The following is a 15,495-nucleotide window of genomic DNA, read 5'->3' as shown; positions in this document are numbered from 1 at the left end:
CTCAGCCCTCCTGTGTCTCAAGGTAGGGGTTTGGCCATGCAGATTCAAGGGCTGGTGACAGTTTCCTTCCTTGGCAACCTTATCCTCATCTGTTAGTGAGACCTGTTTTGTGCTTGGTGAATGGACATTTGAAGGGGTTGGCAGGGAACTAGTGCAGTTTGCACCCAGAAAATTCGCAAACCCAGTTCTCAGGCAGGTATCCTCCAGTGCTGCAGGCAGCAGATAGCCTCGGGTTCAGGGAGCCCAGGAGGCAGGGAGGAGAAATCACTTTCTGTTAGAAAGAGAACCGATGTCCCTGGATCTGATGGCCATCCTCATTCCCTGTTTCCAATCAGAGTAGCTCATCTTGCTAGGCTTTGTCTGTACAAGGAGACTGGAGGAGTTGTTGCTCAGACCTGCTAATGCAGCAGTGGCAATTCTGGACAGACAGTTTACTGCAGAGTCAAACTGATTTTTGTGCTGGAAAATTAGCAGTTAGCATAGGAAGTAGAGTCCAAGTATGGTGGGTTATTCTGCAACTCCAACACATGTATGGGACTGGCTGTGCCTCTCCATTTCTTTTGCATAGATGAGATTGATCTGTTTCTCTTGCTTCTTGCCTTGTTTGCATCAGGCTTGGGTAGCTCTCAAGTAGAGTTACTATGGATTGGCCAGTGCTTGTGGGCCAACATCTGCAAAGGAGGTACAGCAGGGCAATGCAAATGTCACCTTGTGTTGTGCCCCTTACAGGGCTGCAGCCCCATCTGGGATAGATTTGGGTTTCATGTTTTGGAGACAAACAGGGGGAGGAAAAGTTCCACATAATATAAGAGCGCCTTTGGTTTTGTGTTTGGTCTTTTGAACCCTAACCGAAACAGCCCAAAGGCTCTGAACCCTGAGATGCTTTTGGTCCCAATGCTTTCTGCAAATAACCCCCTAAACGGCAAACAGACAAGACCTTCCTCTTGTCTCCTTAATCCCTCCAGCTGGTCCTGAGCAGATCACTTGGGTGCCAATGAAATGTGTTTTCTTAGCCTCCTTCCTGGGAGGCTGGTGTTGGCATCACAACCCTCCACCTTTCTAGGGGGGTGCTGAGGGGCAGCAGTGATAGGGGACCCCAGCTGGGACATGCAAGGGTGCTTCTTGGTCATAGCTCCAGCTTGAGGTGGCTGTGGCAGGCACTGGCACTGCCCTCTTTGGGACTGTTGCTTCTGCTCAGTATCTCCTCTCCATGGAGAGACCCTTTCAGTCAGTGTCTGATGCAAAAAGTGGCCAGAATTGGGTTTCATTCTGCCAGGGTTCATTCCTGATGGCAGAAAGCAGTGATGTTCAGCTTCCATTAGAAGACTAAAATGGTGTCATAGGCCATCTGAGGACATGTTTCAGCAGTCAGAGGGAAGGCAAGGTACGGGCTCTATTTCTGAGCCAGAAGAGCAATGTGTTCCTGGTTCATGGGGCTTGTCAGCCCAGCAATGATTAGTAAGCCAAAAGCAAAGACCGCAAAGCTCCTCCTTAGCCAGCTCTGGTGTGAGAAGTTGATAAGGGATTCATCATGCATCCAGGAGATAATTAGCAGCAGCAGTGCGAAATGATGCCAGTCCCTTTTGCCATAGCAGTTGTCCAGGCATTTTGTTCACAGCTGTAATTCACCTTGCCATGCAGTCGATCTGCTCAGGACCTTTCATGGTTTTGGAGGGAGCATGGCTGCCATGTAAAATCAAGTGGAATGGCACAAAGGCTGTGTGCAGGGAATAAGAACAAAAATTCCTTTCACTTGCACAAGGTGTCAGGGGAGCAGGCAGTGAAGGGGCGAGACTCCCGAAGGGGAAGTCAGCTCCCTATCCCCTTTCTCCTCCCTCATTGTAGATACTGGTGGCTGTAGCTAAGGGTATAGAGCCAATTCTGTCCTTGTGAGGAGCTGGGCTGCACCAGCCTCAGCCTGAGCTGATAGTTCAGATCTGTTGGAGAGGTAGAGCCCATGTACTGTGCGATGACAAGCACAAAGGAGCAGGGCCCAGGTCTTGCTGATGATTTCTGCATGGAAAAGTGAAGAGAGTGCTTTTGGCCACTGCCTGTGACTGACTTACCATCTTTCCTTGCTGGTGACTACAGTCCAGGCTCGATGTGCCTGCCCTGTGTGTAGGGACAACAGGGAGGAGGTTATGTGCTGATGGCCTGGGCTGTAGCTGCTTGGCCAGCAGGTGCCTGCTCCAATGAGACAATGTGATCAGGGTGGCTGGGCTTGGCTAAGGTGCTCCCTTGAGACCTTCAGCTTGAGTTTTGGGAGCACTGGTGGGAGCTGGAGCGTTAGCAGTGTTGCTGATGGATAAGCTGGTCCTGCATGGCAGTGTAGGTCTCTATGTGCACGCTGTGGTCCACGAGGAGCTGCTCTCCCCAGAAATGGCTCCTTACCTGCTGTCTGCAGAGCTGTGCACAGCCTGCAAGATGCAGGGAAGACAGCGCTTGCCAGAAGGGAGGGTGCTTCTCTTCCTCTGATGGCAAGGAATGTATCTGGCATTTTCTCCTCTGCTTTGCTAAGACTTTCTGAACTTCTGGCATTTCCTCTTGTCTCCATGGGGCAGCAATGACTCCCACAGGGGCAAGCACCCTTCTGTCTCCCTGTGTAGTAGTTCTCCCTGGGGCCGTGCGAGATAATTGGCCTGATTCCCTAGTTTGGAACCAAATAGCTGTGCAGGAAGCCAGGGTAGCAACTAGATTAAAAATATGTATAAACATTTTGGTTTGACTGCAAGGATGCATTGAAGCATAATAGTCTGGGTCCTGCAGTAAGCCAGAGGCAGGCTGGACTGGCATTAAGGCTGACAGCTGCACAGTAACACAGCTCTGGCAGCACAGCAAAAGCGAGGGCAAGAGCCTAGTCTTACTTACACTGGTGTAAACTGGAGTAACGTCGTGGATTCACCTATTACATTTAGCTGTGTCCTGTGGGCTGGATTCTCGAGCAGGTACGCAGTGTCAGGAGAACAGATGGGATGCTACAGAATCAAGTATTGGCCTCTGGCTCTGTTCCTTTCTGCTAATGGCCTAGATACAGGACAACACCTTTTGTTGTAAAGCTTCTCTGTATCGAGCAGTTATCTACGAAATGGTTATTAAGAGCAGGGAGATGGACACTGTGACTGTGGTGATCCTGTCCTGGCAAGCCCCGTGGGGCACTGGCAGAGGTTAAGTGAGATCATCAGTGAAGGTGTCAGGCTGACACAGCAGAGTGGGTACTCCAGTGAAGAATGTTGCTTTTTCTTTCACGAAAAAAGGTATTTAATCTTAATTTCTATTTTAAGGGTGACTGTTCTTGGCTGGGTTGGGTCCCTGTAACACTTCAGAAAGTAATTTTCAGATAGTTGAAGGCTGTCAACACACCCCAGTCATTTTCCTCTTATGCAATGAAGGATTTTTTGGAAGGAGGGTTTGACATATTCTTGCATTGAAGCAGCTCAGTCTAGCAGGGAATCTTACCAGCTAATTACACAGTTACTTTCATGACGAGGAAAGCTAGCTTTGTACCTTGGCTACAGGTTGCACACATGCAACCTGAAGGGATGGATGCCTGCTATGAGAAGATCTCTCCACAAAGAGAAATTCATTCACTTGGATGAAGATCATTTCTCTGTTCATATACTGGGCTTACCATGGACCATAAACACCTAAGCTTGAGATTTCATGGGTGCCAAAAGGAGGAGACATCGCATGGATGACATGGGTTAATGTAGTAGCTGGGCAACAATGCAGACTTGTAGCCTTTTTGATCCATGAGAGCACCCAGCCACCACCTCCATAACAAGGATTCCCTTACACTGTTATGTGCTCTCCCATCCTGTGGCTGCATAGTAAAACTGATGCTCTCTTGAGTGTTGTAAAGAAGCCAATCAGTCAAGGTGATATAATGGCCCTTACATCCAGGACAGGGGTCTCCCTCTCCCTGTGGAGTCCTGGTTTCAGGGTCTCATCAATGTACAGTATCTTCCTGGAATCTGGGGGCTCAAAACTCTTCCACTCTTTGGGTAAGACTTGCCAAACCTGGGATATTTTGTACTCTGAAAAGCATTATTTTAGGAAAAAAACTTGTTTTGCCAGAAAACTCATGTTCCACTGCCTTCTTGGATGCTCCACTTATGAGAAGAGATTTCTTCTGGGATTGTGGCTTTTTGTTTTCAAACCAATACTTGATCTTGTTTACACTATGTCAAGGCAGACCTTAGCTTTCCTGGTGATACGGAAGATGAGTCTATGGAGCAAACTTCTCCTTGGTGTTTGTACCTGCGCACATGCTTTTTAGGGAGCCCAGGCTTCATTGTTTCTTACTGAGTTCTCTTTGTGGCCAAAACAAAACTTAAAGTTTTTGGAGGAAAAATAATAATGAAATACTCCTTGGCATTAACAAATCTATAAGCTCTCGCATTTTACTGGCTCTCTCCTGATGTGTGGTGAGACACAAGCATGTGTAGAGTCTCAAAGGAGAAAGGGAGGAAGGTGCTGGAAGATGTCCATGCACAAGGACATAAGGAAAAGGGGGTATTCTCTAAGAAATGACCACACTGGGATGTGTTGGAGGTGAGGCTGTGTATCTCATACCTGTGTAAACTCTGTATTTTAGGCTCTGGTAGGTCCTCTCTGTACACAGAAGTTTCTGTGGCACATTCTCCATTTAATGTGGCCAGTCTTGCAAAGGTAGCAGTCCTTTCTCAGGAACAAGCTCATGCAAACTTGTTTGAAATGTCTCACTAAACAAGGTTTCAGAGGAATCTTTCTTCTGGTGCAAATGGCTTATATCACAAAGGCAGTCGCAGTCCTGCTGCTCTAGATGGTATTAGTTATGCTAAAGAAAGGAAGTGCACTTTTGCTAGTTTGGTCGATGCCTGTCTGTTTTAGCCTCAAGCCATTGATCCTTAACCCAATGTTGAATACTTTGCCTGGTCAGCAAGCCGGAGACTTTCTTTGCATTTTAACACTCCAGGTCACAGGCCTGGAAAGCTCAGGAAAGGTGAGTCAAGACATGCATTTCCCCCATTCTTGTTCTGATTTTAAGACTTCAGTCTAGCAGCCTGGTATGGAAATGCTGTGAGACCAGGAACAAGCCCTCTGTAATGACATGGAAGGACCCTGCCAGCAAAAACATTTGAACAGATGTGGTAATAAACCCTAGGTGTTATGGGATATTCTCCAGGCAATGAAGTCTTCTTTCTCAGAGTGGGACCCACAAATGATCTCAAAGACCTTTTTCTTTGGTTCACTGGGCTGATGTTTTCGTGATGCCTCTAGTACTTTTGAATTGCAACACATTGGTAACCCTGCGTTCTTTGGTATTTGCAAGCCGTTGTTCGGTGTGGTGCGTTTGCATCCATGGCACCTTTGTTCAGATGCACCTGCGATGTAGCTCCACTGATGTCAGTAGGGTTGCCTGGCTGTGGTATCACAGTTTATTCCAATTACCAGATTCTCATTGCTGCTGTTCTTTCTGTGACATAGTTGCAGGACAGTAATCAAGAGAAACCTGGTTATTGGTCCTGCCCCTGGCTTTCATCAGTGTTAATGAGCAATAACTCCACTAATTGTATGAGAGTTAAACCTGGGTGAATGTGCCCAGAATCAGGCCCATCTTCTACAAAAGGCCTGAGCAAATACTAATGTCTTATTCTGAGCTAAGGAAGATAGATAAGTGCAGAATAATATGGAATCGCTATTAACCATATCACCAGCAATAACTCTGTATCGTGCTCCTAGGAAAATGAATCTTATTCTGCAACAGGAACTGATCTAGTAGGAGATTACTCCTCAGTTTCACAATGTTTATTGTGGGAAAAGTGGGTCTTGAAGAGTCAGATGAGCCAGAGGAGCTCTGTGGAAATGAGGACCTGGTTTCATTTGGTAGGACAGGAGAAGGTACCAGCTGTTTCATAGTGTATTGCTGCCTCCTTCACAGGATGGTGAGTCCATGGCTCCCTTGCTGCTCTGCACAGAAGCAGGATGTACCTGGCCAGGGGTAGTGTGAAATTCCAGCTCTAGTGAAACCCCTCGACTTCTGCGGCATCAGACTTTTGCTGCTCTCACCCCAGGGCCTGCAGGCTCTGGAGAGCAGCAGTGCTCAGCTGGCAGCTGCTGCTACTGGTGCACACGGAGCACAGCCTTTGCATCTCCTGTGCCTTCGATCCCATGCCAGCCTCCGCATGAAATTTGCTGGTGACAGAGTGCAAAAAATGCGGAGATGTGGAGCTCTGCCTAAGCCCTTTTTGTTCCTGAAACACAACTGTGTTGAGAGAGAGAGAAGACCCAAAGAGGAAGATGTTTTTGTTGCAAACCTGTCTGAGAAGCAGGTGTTTAAAAAAGAAATTATAGTGGCTGCAGTGTAAAAGTGGTTAATGCCATTTCATTTTCCAACAGCTGTATCAGCTTTAATCACACATCAAAGATTCATAGGACAAGTCTTAGGAGTGGTATGGCTGTTGTCACAAAATGCAGCAGGATGCACTACCTGACTCGTTCCCTAAGGAGGCAACCAGCTGTTGGCAGAGCCCCTGGGCCGCCCTGGGACCTGGCCCGGATGCTGGAAAGTGCCACTGCCCTGCAGCCTGGTGTGTGCTTTTTGGCTTTTGGGGACGCTTCCTGGGGTGCGAGGCCTTGCTCTTGGGGGCAGTTGCTTTGGTGGCTGTCACCATGTGCTGACGGCTGTACCTGGAGTGACCCTGGGGTCTCAGGGGGACCTGGAAAGCCATTCTGTTTAGAAATGGTTCTGCCAGTCTCACCTCTTTTTTTTTTTTTTTTTTCCTGTCTGAATGAAATATCCCAAAGGAAAAAATAAAGGACACGTCTGGGGAAACATGGCCTTACAGCATCCGTAGTCAATAGGCTTTTTGTCAATGTAGGTGGCCTTTGGAAGAGGCCCCGCTTGTGCGAGTAGAGCCTGATGCTGGGTGAGGGCAAGTTGCCTCTCTCTCTGCCATGGGCAGTCAGTGATGGAGTACAGGGTGCTCAAGGGAGCAAGGCCAAAACCTGCATTTTCGGAAATCAGATCAGTTCATGCCTTTGCTTTGGCTGTTACCCTTGCGGGGTTTGGGCTGGGATGCTGAGCTGCTCTGACAGTCACAGCTGCTGTTGGCCTCTGATGGAGTTAGTGTTCAGCATCTCTGGGGGGAAAAAAAAAAAAAAAAAAATGCTGGACACCTCCTATTTTTTGCCCCTTTCAACTATATAGGTCCAGGCAGGAGCTTGGCTGGTCTCTCCATTGGCACGCGTGTCCTCAGCTGACAGCCCAGGGCTGAACGCTGGTGTCCAAAGCAGAGGGCTGTGAATGGCACTAGTGTCTGCTTCACACTCCACCAGGCTTCTCAGTGGGGCAATCATTATTCTTAATGATTACATTGAGGTGAATATAAATTAAAACTGCCACAGTCTGGCCAAGTCTGAGCATTGCCTGTAATGTCACCTCTTGAGCCCACCTGGTTCTTATGCCTCCCAGCAGGCACAAGAACCAGTATCATTCCTGTTTACAGGTAGTTGGCGGGGGGAAAAAATGGAGAAAGTATCATAAAAATTCAACTCATCCAAAACATCCAGCTCAATCCAAATGTTTTATAGACTAAACCCAAGATAAACAGCTTGAATGGTTTTGATGTGCCTCACCCAACTCTAGGCATTTTACATGTGGGGAAACTGAGGCACAGTGATGTGTGGCTATTCCATTGAAGTTGGAGAATCACTGCTATTTTATGATGAGCAGATAAACTTGCTGCATTGCCTCATCTCACTGTGGTGGTCTCACCATCAGATTTTTCCCTTAAAGTGCAGGGCACCATCATTTTGTATGTCTATTCCTAAGTGCGAGGCAATCTGCTCCCCTCTGCTGAGACGTGGGGGTAGGGGAGTTGTGCATGGTCATACAGTGATAAATTTAGTGTTTGCGGAGTCCACAGCAACTTGGCCAGACTCTTTGGGCAAGCTGAGCCCCTGCCCTGTGCCTGGGCATCCCCTTCTCCAGAGCAGCACTAGCCACCTGCCCTGGCTCCGGGGCCTCCTGGTCTCCAGTGGCAGCACCCCCACGGCAGGGTGCACGCTGGGCCCGGGGCTGGCAGCGGGGATCAGCAGATTGGAGAGGTCTTCAGGAGACTGGTTGAGCCCAGCCGCTGCAGGCAGCAGTAGATTTTGGTACCCGGGGCCATGCCACCCCTGGGGCATCCACCAGTGCTGAATGCCTGCGGCCAGCAGCGCCCCGCGGCGCTGGGGCTCAGAGGGGCAGCTGGGGCGCCCGGTGCCCTCACCCTGCGCTGGGGGCTGCTGTGAGCTGTGCTGCGTGGGGCCGGGCTCGCTTGGCGCAGCGGGGCTGTGCTACGTGACCGGAGCTCCCGGCCGGCACTGCAACGCCAACAGCGCCTGCTGCAAATAAGGCAGGATAATTACGGAGCCAGGAGTGTGTCTCTTGGCACACGTGGGTGCAAATCTGGGCCTTTCCCTTTTCTCAAAAAGTTTGTTATTCTCTGATACCATCAAGCCTGGAAAGCGTTCTGTGGTGGTTAGATGGGTGGGGTAAATCTTGGTTTTCTGAAGTGTGAGAACAGATTGGGTTAAACACCTCTAGGGGATGAAATCCAGCAAGCAGGTTGGTTGTCGTTGCACAGTTGCACACGTGCTAGTCAAATGTGGCGATGCTCCTGTTGAAGGAGGATGGGAGGGCTTTGAAGGTGAACCAGGCAGCGCTGGGCTTTATAGGGCTCTCGAATTTTTGAATCCTGTTCGTGTTTCTGCAGGAAGCTGTTCTATGTCCTGTTTATAAACTGTGTTAAGCTAGGGCTCAAACTTTTAAATTGTTAGCCCTGCTACTCCTGTTGGAAGGTGATTTAAATTGCAGTTTACAGAAAAAGAGACGCGGGAGGCGATGTTATTTGGAGGATCACGCACAGCCACCACTGATCTGCTGTGCAGCCCTGAGCCACTGTATCAACTCTCTGCCTCAGTTTCCCCTCTGCAAAAACTGGAGGAGCAATGCTGCTGGGCTGTACGGGCCTCTCAGAGGGAAGAATCACTAATTACAGCTCAGGCAATATTTCACAGTACAGATGTAAGAAGTATTGCCTCATATCGCTGCCCTCTTCTGAAAACCTCTTCCGGGGTAGGGATCTCCTTGCAGATATTCCCATCACTTTCTTCCTTTCTGAGAGAGGTGGGATTTGTTAGCCCAGTGCCTAATATAATTCTGATAGTATTCCTGTTATATGTAATCAACTGTATCTCTGTCTTAGCTTTGGATTTTCTATCACGCACATGCACAAAGCGGAAGAGCAGTGCATTCAGTTTTACTAGTTTCTGGAGATGAATTATATGCTGGTTGATTGTTTACAACAGTTATGAAGATTCAGCAACATTTTAATGAGGTGTACAATCCTATATTAAGAAATGTCTGTTAAACACAGTCATTAGTAGTTGATTGGTACTTAATAGGCATGTGTTAATATTCTTGTTATATCAGTAAAATCCACAGTTGAAGAATTAATTTTGAGTATGAAAATTATGGTTTGAGGTAAAAATATAAACCAAAATGAAAGTACAGCTGCTCTTAATGTGAAGACTTTATTAATAATTTCTTACACTGACTTAAGCAAACTTCTACGGTAGTTATTTTTTTAAAACAAACAGATGAGGATGAAATAAAAGAAATAATCTGTCAATTATTTGCTGCAAGATTAATAGTTACCTACAGAGGTAATTTCCATCTCCTCTTGGGAAAAATTCAGACTTCATCATGTTGCAGGAAAGTTGTTGTTGTTGGTTTTTGTTTGTTTTTTTGAAAGTGCATTCTTGACGTGAATGTGGGTGTTCTTCTCCAGGGGATGGTCTCTGGGGGTCTGCAGTTGGGCAACTGAATTTTTGAGCTGTGGTATAATGATGATCCATGAAAGTTTCAGACTGCAGCACCCCAATCTGCTATTACTGCAGTCAGTGGTAGAAATCTTGTGACTTTGAGACCAGCTTGTGGCTGAAACCCATAAGCAGGACAAGGTGAAGAATGTTTGGAGAAGGGGACAAAAAGCTTCCCAGGGTGAGCAGTCTGTGGAAGTGCAGATCTGGAGAGAAGACGCTGTGTTTGGTTCCTTGCATGATCCCCCGGGCTCGGTCCCCATCGATGATGAGGGGAGGTCTCTGTCCCATCTTGCTGTGCTGCCATCCGGGCTGATCACGTCCTTAGGAAGGGGCAGTTGTGAGCTCCTGTTGAGTGAGCTGCCATTGCTACCAGTCCCTTCCCTTCCTTGCCCTTTGCCAGGTTTGCGATACTTCACAGTGCCCTGTGGCACTGGGGTGGGAAACTGCTCTAAATGTTTCCAGAAATTACTTGCAAATGGGGTAAACTGAGGCACAGAGCTGTTCAGTGACCTACCCTGCAAGGGGCAGGGGGTGAGGTCGGTGGCACGGCGGGAGGGCTCCTGCGTGCCGGCCTCGCCATGCTACCTGCCCCAGGCTGTGTCGCTGGCCCTGTGCCCGAGCGAGCCCCCGGTGCCTTTGCTGCTCAGGGGCTGGAGTTGTTCCCGTGCCACACTCGCGCTCTTCCTGCTCAACCTCTGCCTGGATCTCTGTAGATATCAGACCCGCCACCGAGCATTTGGGACCCCCTTGCTGCTGGCAGACAGCCTGCCCGGTTCCCATTGCTACGTGTCGTTAGGTGGTTCCTGTCTAACGAAGCCCCTTTCTACGGGAGGCTGTTGATGTGCTCCAGCGTCGCCAGATGGTCCCCGTACCTCTCCTGCTCCCGCGCTCCCTCGGATACATTAATGATCCCTAAGCCTTCCTGGTGGAAGGGCTCCTTTTTGTGACAACCTCATTATTTGGTATCAGGAGCTGCCGCTACGCTAGGTGGGTTGTCACGACAACCAGCCTGATCCAGAGCTGCTTGGGAAGGTCTGAACCTCAGGCAAGTACGCAGCCCTCGCTCCCAGCAGACGCTCAGCCCGCAGCCAATCGGCGCGGCGCTGGCAGACCATGACATCATGGGCCACCCCGGCCCCCAGATTTAATTGTTAGCTTCCAGCATCCCTCCGTGTGCCTTTCCCCCCGGCGCTTCCCCACCAGCCCGCGGCGCAGCTAMGGCGCTCCGGCTGCGTTCCCCCTCGGAGCGTGCCGCAGGGGAGCCGGCAGTGCTGCGAACCTGCCGTGCTGGGGCTGAGCGATGCTGGCGCGGCGAGGAGCGAGAGCCCTCCGAGGTGCCGCGTGTGTGCGCCCTGCCGGTCCCGTGCAGGCAGAAAGCTGCGGGGTGGTATAATCCTGACAGCCATTGGGAACCAGGTCAGGGAGCTGCTTTCTTGGGGTTTTATTACGCTGGGGATGGGAGTTAGTTGTCAGTGTTAATTTTATCTGCAGGATGAGCTTTCTGGCAGCTACCGCAAAGTATGGTAGATTAATGGGATCCTTACCCCCACACCTTCCCATTAAAACCTACTGACACCCAATTAATAGGCCTGCTGTACTGTTCAGATTATGTCCTGTTTGCCTGCGAGGTGTGATAAATGTTGCAGAACCAGTTTTCTCACGGATGGAGAATGCATCCACCTTACTGCCTTACTGAAGCCAGAGAGCGATTTGTTCAGTGGCCTTCAGCCGTCACTAAGGTATATTTGGGCCCTGGAACAACATATCCCATTAAAGCTGCATCCTGAATAGGGCTGGCCAAGGCTTCCCACAGCTCCTTGGCTGCAGAGCTTTCCTGAACTCCTGCTCTGCTTGACCACATTCCCTGTGAAAGCAGGACTAAAGTGGGCTTTAGTCAGCTCTTAGAAGGGATTCCTCTTTTTGCTCAAGAAAGACTTTTCTCTTTGCTTCCTGGACATAGCATAAGTATACGTTCAGTTTCTGAAAACTGCTGGTGCTTGGCCTCTTTTATTGAGGCGCTCAGCCTTGCACACCCCTCTTAAGCACGGAAGAGTGCTGGCAGTTTCAGGCAATGTGACCATGCAGCACTGCAATCGGTTTGGTAGAGTCTATCAGATTAGATCTGAAAGGTGAGGTTACATTGCTTTTGGCTTTAGAAGTCCTCAGGCACCTTTCAGAAGAATAAAGCCTGGGAGAAGACTGTCTGTTGCTCAGAGCTAATATTTTTCTTTCTCCTGCTTTGCTGTGTTGGCTGCCTGGCCCTGACTTCTGTGGGGCTGCAGCTTCAGGAAGGAATTGTCTGTGGGACAGTCTTGGCTGGTGATGCCCCCACAAAGTGCCTGGGGAGCTCAGGCATGGCCCAGTGTAAAGGGACACTTCAGCAGGGTGGTCCTGATACAGCCAATCCTGCCTTTTTTTTCCTCATGAGAAAAGAGGGGTTGGGGCTGGCCATGGTGTCACCTTGGCCAGCCTGGTCACTCCTACCTGCTTCTAGGACTCCTAAAGCATTAGGCATTGGCACTCAAGTTACGGCAGCTTCTGAGGTTACTTTGGCAGGGCGATCGTGGGGCTGTCACAGGCCCTGGTGCAAGGAATGGTGCTTGCCCCCGCTTTCTCCATTTTAATCATCTGGCCCGTGGGACCCTGTGACCTGTGTTGCCCCATGAAGTTGTGTGGCCTAGAGACCTAACCTCTGGTAAGAAATGAGGTTCAGGGAGGCCCTGCACTCAGTGCGGCTGGCTCATGTGCCTGCCGTGTTTTGGGAGACCGGGCCCCATGGACGTGCAGGCTCAACATGCCAGCTTGTTGCTCGAAGTGCTTTAAACTAGCTTTGACACCCACGTGACTGTCATGTGAGATTGACATCTAGCAGGGAATTCGTCTCTTCTCCTGTCCCTGTGGGGAGGAAGCTGGCGTCCCGTCCAGCTCTGGGGCCGGATCAGGCTAAGCGAGACTCTGCAGGTCTGTCCAAGCCCAGGCCTGTCCCAGGTGTCAGACCCGTGGAGCGAGTCCAACCTGCACTGCCGAACCCCAGGGCCCCTGGGCTGCAAGGATGCTGTGACCGTGAAGTCACTCCCTGCGAGTGAAAGGCTTTTYGCCCGTCAGCCTGCCGCGAACAGCGTTCCCTTTGTCAGCATACCTTGCCGCAGGCGGTGTGTGTGCTCAGGAGCCCCTCCAGCTTGGACTGGGTCAACCTCATGTATGGCAGGCGGTGAGGGATCTTCTTGGGCGATTTCCCCTTTCTGTCCTTTGCCTTTGCTTCGTCTCTTTGTCCCCTTATCCAGGAATTGTCAGGCAGTGTCAGGCAAGGGAGAGCCAGCTTCCATTCAGCAGCTTAAAGGTGGCTGGAGAATACAGGGTGACCCAAATATTGCAAATTCAGCAGCAAAGGGTTTTGTGGACTCCAAAGGCCAACCCTAATAGAGACTGTTAAAAAGCCTCTGCAATTTTCAAGAAAAAATCCTCCATGCATAGTCAATGTTTGAGTGGTTTCCTTGACTCTGAAGGGATTGATAACTTCGGACCAGGCTAAGACTAGGGGATCTGATCTCTTGCTTTTTTTACGACTTGCAGTCTCAGAGTCTCAGTTGTGCTTGTGCTCTCTCACAGAAGAATGGAAGATGAAACTCTTTCTTCACGTGCTCTGGCTCAGCCTTTGACAAATTCAGGCATAATCCAAGGTACCAGGCTTTGTGTGTTGGGGAGCCTGTTGTTTTCTTTTAATGCTTATCATCTAACTCCATTTTAGTTGGACTTTTTAAAATGAATGAAAGTGATTCACCTACACTTTGGTCCTCATATCTCTAATTGCATGACTTAGTGCTCTGTCTAGACCTTTTTCTTAATGCTGCCTCCATCCTTCAGAAGACTCTGAGCAGGGTGCATTTTTCCCTGTGTCTGATGCTTCAGAAAATCGGGACTGGTAAATAAACTATGATTCTGTGACTGAAGTGGTCAGGAATACATATACTTATCACTCTGCGAAGATGGCTGGGTACTGCTTGTCTACCTGTTCAGTTGTTTTGATCTGTGTGGGCTGTTTTTAAACAGTCTGTGTGGTTTGTGTGGCATGTTCCTTCAGTCCTGAGTGGCTGGGCTGGCCTGTGGGGGCTGGTGACAACTTCTTAGATGGGTTCCCTTGATTACTTGCAGGTGGGGAACATTTCCCTAACTCTTGTCATGGACTTTGAAGGGGGGAAAAGCTGGGTCGATGCCCAGGTGCTGTGTAAAATACCCTGTCTTATCTGAAGAGAACAAGAGAGACCATTTCCTCTGTAAAGCTCATTCCACTCTGCCAGACCTGACTGCCCTTGGATGCAAACCATCCTATCACTGGGGTGGACACAGCTCTTCCAGCAGAACGTGGAAGGAGTCTCTTCTTCCCTTGTTAAGGAATAGCTGGCTTGCAAGGTTGGTGCTAACTGTAGAGGATACCAAGAGTCATCTATCCACAGTTGTATTTCTCTGTGGGGGATGGAAATAACACGGAGAACTTGCTCCAGAGCCTGATGGTGATCACTCTGGATCCAGTCAGTTAAATAAGTGATAGATTTGACTCATACTTGGAAAGAAAACCTTCGTGAGACCTCTGTGCGCACTAGGAAGCGATGGAAGTGATTCAGTAGGGGTGCTCGTCCACGTCAGTATTGATTCAGTGACTCAGCGTGCTTCTGCTTTTGGAGAACCTGTCTTTCGAATGAGCCGTGAGGCGACAATGTGGCCGCTTGTGGTCAAAGATCTTGTGCCGTGCGGTAGGGCTGGGAGAGCGTGTTATCTCCTCTCGGGTGATTACATGTGACCTGCCGAAACTTTGGCAATAGCAGCTAGCAAAAGGTGTTCTTCATTTCTTGCCCGTGGCCTGCTGTATAACGTATTATTAAACCATACTTGTGCCTCTCCCCTAGGAAAAACAGAAAAAGGTCAAAGATGGGCACATCTTGGGCTGTAACCGCGCAGCCCGTTCTCGGAGGCGGTAGCAGGCAGAGGAGCAGCGCAGCCAGCACCCGGCCGGCCTCCCTCGGGCCGCCGGCCCAGGGGACGGGGACCTGCTGCGGCGCTGAAGCTGGGCTGGCGCTGGCACCGCTGCACGGGCTGGACGCCCCGGCCCTGCCGCGACTGCGTTTCCCAGGTTGTAAAATTCGTGTTGTCTGTGGGGGTGGTTTTTTCTTTTTTCCTGGAAATAGTGCAAGTGTGAGGCCATCGTTATCAGAAAAGGGTCTGCTCCTGCTTTTCAAGCCCTGCTGCGATGCAGGAATCGAACTCGGGTTTGGCAGAGTCGGGGGTGAGGATCAGCCCCTGCCTGGGCAAGTGTAACCCCAGGCCACGGGAGGAGGAGGGCAAAAAGGCAGGTTTGAGGGAGAGGGTTTTCTCCTGGCGTGTTCTGGGACCCGCGTGGGCAAGTGCCCTCTTCATGGCGGCACCCGGGGCCTGTTCCTCCCCGCTGGGGCGACGACGTCGCCTCAGACGTTTTGGGGGGACGCAGGGGAATGCCGGAGCGGGCCCGGCCCCGGCCGGCGCGGCGGCGTGGCTCTCCGTGACAGCCCGAGGAGGGGAAGGGGGCGCCGCTCCCTCCCTCCCTCCCGGCTGCCCCGGGGCGCGGCGGCCCCTGAACCACAAGATCCCGGCGCCGCCCCGCCCCGCGCCCTG

This window comes from Apteryx rowi, unplaced genomic scaffold (assembly GCF_003343035.1).
Source record: "Apteryx rowi isolate R43461 unplaced genomic scaffold, aptRow1 scaffold_69, whole genome shotgun sequence".
Lineage (NCBI taxonomy): Eukaryota > Metazoa > Chordata > Aves > Apterygiformes > Apterygidae > Apteryx > Apteryx rowi.
The sequence above is the reverse complement of the archived record's forward strand: the minus strand, read 5'-3'. Positions refer to the sequence as shown.